The sequence below is a fragment of the Micropterus dolomieu genome, linkage group LG01 (genome assembly GCF_021292245.1).
Source record: "Micropterus dolomieu isolate WLL.071019.BEF.003 ecotype Adirondacks linkage group LG01, ASM2129224v1, whole genome shotgun sequence".
NCBI classification, from domain to species: Eukaryota; Metazoa; Chordata; class Actinopteri; order Centrarchiformes; family Centrarchidae; genus Micropterus; species Micropterus dolomieu.
The window spans coordinates 18,528,309-18,534,320 of NC_060150.1; the positions used below are offsets into that span (position 1 = coordinate 18,528,309).

Genomic DNA, 6,012 nt, shown 5'->3' on the forward strand with positions numbered 1-6,012 from the left:
CCCCCCCCCCCCCCCCTTTAATAAAATACAAATGCCTCTGCACATGTAAATATTACTTCATTTCATATCATGCACACAAACCTGGCACATAGCACATATTTGTTGTTAATTGTTAATCTTTGTTGTTCTATGTTTTTATATTGTCAATTTATACATTTATGTACACAATACTCTCATCCATTGCAATACGTCTGCACAACACAAACCCCGAATCACATAAATATCTGCCTTTCCCTATTCTTTTTAATATTCTTAGAACTGCATAAATGCAAACTCTGTTTATCATGGTGAGGAAATGCATGTTTAGCAAAGTGATGGTGAGCTCAATAGAGATATGCACACCAGAGCAGGTGATGTTATGAAGCTCAGGTGACTTAGATGCAGAAAGTGAAATGAGCAGAGGCATAAACAACTACCTGAACGGATAACTGAATCTTATGGTCAGCTAAATTCTGCAATATGCATGTCGGATTAATGCTTCCTGAATGATTAGTGCTTCTAAACCGGACCAGCTGCACATGTGGTTTTGCCGACCTGTTACAGCAGTTCTGCTACCTTTTATTATTTTTAATAATGAATTAATCTAAATGAAAGGTGTTGTGAACTCAACCAGACACACTTGATGGTGTCAAAAGAGGGAGGGAAGTTTTCCTCCACGAGAGTTGACCTTTTCACATGCAAAACCAGAGACATCGCCATCGCCTGGACCGGCAGAGACTCAATCAGACAATGCATCGCTTAAGGATTGTGTATTCAAAGAGCCTTAGTGAACCTCCCTAATCGTAAAGGTGTCACTAGAGACAGTCTACAGGACAGCAAAACGGGCTATCTGACCCCTCTCTCCCTCCCCCTGGTCACCTCCGGCCTCAACCTGACTCTTTTCTCTCCACAGAACGGCTGAGCCATAAACCACCATTTCGTTCTCTAATAGCCATTGTTATAAGCCAGGAATGCAAAGAGGAGAGACCATAACAACCCTTGTCTCTCGAACCAAGCAAGGTTCCATCATAACTGTGTTCTGTTTAAATAATAACCTTGCTAAGTGAGCAGTGGCGTTTGCCTCTGAGTTTAGTAAGTAATGACCCCGTTGTTATCCTTTGAGTGATGTTTGAAAACTTGCAGACCCATAAGAAAGTAATTGTGAAAAGTTCCCTAACCTTTTTCTGTTTTGTCTTAATTCGTCCCTGTTACTCCCTAGTAATCTCTGTCTGTCCAATATTAACTAATGGTTTAGTTAAATGTTTCATATACAATTTCCTACTAAAATATCCATTGATACGCCTGTGTGTGTATCACCAGCCTCTCAGTTAAAGTGGTAAATCTCACAGTGGAAGGTCTCTGTTTACACTGACAATGATCGCTAAGTACCTATCACCATGTAATTGCATAAATGAAATTTTGCTGCCACGCTTACATCTAAATTGTCTCTTGAGTTAAAACCGGTAACCAGCAAGTATACTGAGGACATGTAGTTAAGCTTTGTTACGTTTTATATAACCATTATAACCTTTTTCCATAGTGTTTAGACTCGTTATAATTGTCGTTATCCGAATGTTTAGAACTGAGTATTTTTCCAAATATTGTGGAGAGAGAGATTAAAGGGAAACACGCGCAACGTATATTTCTTCTACAAAAATCCCCAAAAGAAAGTTAACACCTTTGGGGTGACTTCCCCTGAGACCCACTCCCAAATTGACGTCACCACTACCTAATGGAGGCAGTTAAAAGGGCCTTGTTGTCTTTTGTCCTTTTTTCTCTTCTAAAAAAAACTCTCTTGAAACTAAACATATACTATTCATATATTTCGTACTTAAATTTTCTTCAGACGAGCTGAGAAAGCTACGACCTTGAATCCCCAATTTGAGATTTGATTTTTGATTTTTGTTTGGAGCTGCCTGGGTGAAATTTTGCCCAGACCTGTTTAATCTCAGCAACATTAAATAGCCTATATTCCCGGGGCCTCGCGAACCTACGGCGAATGTGTGAGTTTATTTGATTTTGTTGTTGCAACCTCATCCGATCTTTGGACCAGATACTCAGAAGCCTTCATTTATGGCCTTGAATGGATGAATGAGACCACGACTCTGACGACAGAACCCGGAGTGGGTTCACCAAACGAACTGAGATCAGAGTAAAGGTCTGGGCTGACGGCACGTTGCTGCAAGCGCTTCCCACAAAGGACTCCGGAATAAATCTACCGGTTTCGAACTCAGCTCGAAAACGCCACTGGGTTCGGGCCAGAACCAACTCCACAAGCCAAGCAGCAGTCGAGCCTTGCTACGAGACCTGCGGCAACGGTAGGGCAAAACAAACCACACTCTGTGACTCGTTGGTGTTCTCTAGTTGGCTCCATCTACAGTTAATAAACCCCTAGATGAGTCAAACTAAATCTGCAACATAATTTCGGTCATTCGTTCCCTCATACTCGTAGAATTCTCTCCCTCTACAATATAAACTGAAATTCAATCGAGCCTTACATAGGCTATCCTGTTCATTACCTCCTGGTTGTCATATTGACTGTTGTCCCTGTAATATTACCACATTTACCCCACTATTGTACTCTCTTTTGTTAATAAATTCACCTTGAGCAGTGATGTTGTGTGTGTGTTATTAAGAATCGTCTCGGGTTACGTATGTAACCCTTGTTTCCCAAGAAGGGGAACGAGACACTGCGTCGGTGACGACACTATGGGAACGCCTCTGGGCGTGGCAGGGCTGAACTATGAATGAAACTACTCCAATCCTATTGGTGTTGCTAGAACGGTAGCATGTGACGGCTTAACCGGAGGCGTATATAAGCACACCGGCACACAGGACACATTAGCCCTTTTCTATGAAGCAAGGCACTCCAGGCGGGGTGAGGTGTGGCGGACCGACGCAGTGTCTCGTTCCCCTTCTCGGGAACAAGGGTTACATACGTAACATGAGACGTTCCCCTTCGAGGGAACTCGAACTGCGTCGGTGACGACACTATGGGAACGAGATACCCACTTAGGCCGCGCCAAAACTCTGCCTGCCCCCAGCGTGCAGAACCTGACAGCACGACTAGGAGGAGAGCGCACAGGTGCCGGGTGCAGAAGGAAGGTCCAGACTGTAAAACCGGATGAAAGTGTGAGGGGTGGCCCAGCCCGCCGCATCACACAAATACTGGAGCGACACCCCTGTGAGGAGGGCCCTAGAAGCCACCATGCCTCGAGTAGAGTGTGCCCTTAAGGCCATAGGTGATGGCAAACCGCGCACCTGATAGGCCAGGAAAATAGTCTGAACGATCCAGTTGCTGATGGTGTGTTTAGAAGCGGGGAGCCCAGCCTTGGGGGACCCAAAACACACCAGCAACTGGTCTGCAGCACCGTGGACCCTGCCAATCTGGCCGGAAGCTTAGGGACATAACCTGGACAAGGGTAAAGGATGGCCCTGACCCTCCCTGGGGCAAACTCCAGGCACCGGGGAGAAACCGAAAGTGCCTGGAGATCCCCCACCCTCCTCAGAGAGGTGATAGCGAGGAGAAAGGCCATCTTAAGGGTCAGGTGCTTGACTCCAGGGGTTCGAAGGGGGCCTCAGCCAGCGCTTCGAGAACCACTGCCAGGTCCCAGGTGGGAACCCTGGAACGAGTCACGGGTCTCATCCTCCGGGCTCCACGGAGGAAGCGCACAACCAGTGGAAGCCTCCCCAAGGGCCCATCACTCAGAGGTGCGTGAAATGCTGCAATGGCAGCCACATATACTTTGAGCGTGGACGGGGAGAGGCCCACGGAGAAACGGTGCTGGAGAAACTCCAGTATCATAATTACCGAGCAGGTAACTGGGTCCACTGCCTGTTCTCTACACCAGATGGTGAACACATTCCACTTCAGGCCGTACATCCTTCTCGTGGATGGGGCTCTAGAGCTGAGTAGTGTCTCGACCGCTCCTGCCGTTAGGCCCACCTCCAGGAACTGCGCCCCCTCAGGGGGTGCGGGTGAAAGATCTGGCCCTCCGCCTGGGACAGCAGGTCTCTCCTCAGAGGGACCTGCCAGGGTGAGCCCTCCAGGAGCGATATTAAATCCGAGAACCATATGCGTGCCGGCCAAAACGGGGCTGCTAGTAGAGGCTGACGCCGTCCTGAAGGACCCGCTCCAGCCCTAGCGGGGCTGGGGGCGAGAGGGAGAACCACAGGGGACAGTGCGTAGTCTCTCGAGACGCAAACAAGTCCACGTCTATGGGGCCGAACTTTTTCTCAAACTTTTCTCATAATAACTCCACCACCTCGGGGTGGAGTCTCCATTCCCTGGGACGTACATCGCTCTGAGGGACAGCAGTCTCTGCTGTGACCACAGGAGGATCTGATGTGCCAGTCTGCATAACGGGCGCGAGGACGTGGCGACCGCAGAGAGTGGGCAGAAAACTCCTCAGAGCTCTGAATACCGCCAACATTTCCAGGCAATTTATGTGCCAGGAGAAATTATGCTCCTGCCAGGAGCCTCTCGCAAAGCGGCCGTCCATGACCACGCCCCATCCCGTGAGTGAGGCGTCTGTCAAAATAATTGTTCGGCGACAGATCGCTCCCAACACGGGACCTTGGGACAGGAACCAAGATTTCCTCCATACAGACAGGGAACAAAGGCACCTGCTCGTAACCCGTATCAGACTCTGGTCACTGAGGACAAAATGGACTCGACGCGTGCGGGAGACAGGTGGGCCCGCATCATCGTTGAGTCCCACACCACCCCTATGTAGGAATGTAGTCTGTTTGGCGGGCGTCAGCACGCTCTTCTTTGTGTTGAGCCGCAGCCCATGGAGCGGCCGATGGAACGGGCTGTCTCTTTGGTCACACGGAGAGCTAAGTCCGTAGCTCTACGGAGCTCAATCAGGTCCTCCTCAGAGGGACCTCCCCCTAGGTCACATTCCCGAAGAAGATCGGCCTGGTATGCCTGCAAGGCGGCCATCGTGTGCAGGCTGGCACCAGCTCGACCCGCTGCCATGTAGGCCTTGCCCACTAAATCGGATGTCATCCGACCCAGCTTGGTGGGGAGCGCCGGCGTCCAGAGGGATGAAGCGAGGGTGGGAGAAAGGTAGCTTGCAAGCGCTTCCTCCACCCGTGGCATAGAGTCCCTATACATAGAACTCACCCTCAGATTTGAGATTGACTGATTGACTAGAGTTTACGATTTCAGAATAACTGAACCATTAACAACTAATGAACTACCAGAAATTCGTATAATTCTCAGGCTATACTCAAGGACCTAAAGCCTCGGGCGGACAAGCAAATCTTTAGGTGGTGCTCCTAGTTTTGAGGCATGAATTTATATTCCCGGGAATATTCATTTTCATAACTGTATTAAAATTAAACGTAGCCTAGACCTGCTACAAAGGCTTAATTTGACAACCATATCATATAAAGTTGATTAAACCTCAATTTGCACATGTTAGTCAGGACTGGTTTCTCTTTCATCCCTGTTATGAAACATGATATGAAATACAGACAAAATTAAAGCTGCAAGCAGCGTTGGGCGGGCCCTCGCACTTGTAGCGCGTCCGGGTGTGAGCCGGCCGAGTTGCATATTCTCAAGCTCTGCCGGTGCGGCTGTGAATTTGCTTCGCGGTTCCGACGCCGCATGAAGGTGTTATATGTCACTTCCTGTGTCCCCTATGTGGAGCTACATAGCACTTGCCGCTATGAATATAAATCGGTATTGGTGTGTAGATGTCTGCGGGGTGGGAGAGTTATCAAGCACGTAAAGTTTGTTTCAGATGTGAGCATGTACACTGAACAATAATGTACACAAACAATAAAATAAATTCCTTTTATATTTCCCTGCCTTGTTGTTTATGTGTAGATACAGAGGAAGAATGTGAGAACAGCACACATTTCATCGTTACTGTGTGTTAGAGCATGGGAGAACAGTGGATACTTTTAATACAGCCCACACCCCTAATACTGTGTAACTATAACAAGTAGAGAACAGAAGAAAAAGATGTTCTTTCTTTACAACTGTCTGCATAGCTTATTCATATTGTGTAATGAATGAAAATA

The 6,012-nt window shown here is 47.9% G+C and overlaps 1 protein-coding gene across 1 annotated transcript in view; it reads left to right on the forward strand.

Annotated features, from left to right (window-relative positions):
* The window catches only part of LOC123977486 (calcium/calmodulin-dependent 3',5'-cyclic nucleotide phosphodiesterase 1C-like), an 85,635-nt gene that overhangs the window by 21,533 nt on the left and 58,090 nt on the right, over positions 1–6,012 (forward strand). The gene's annotated exons all lie outside the window — the stretch shown is intronic.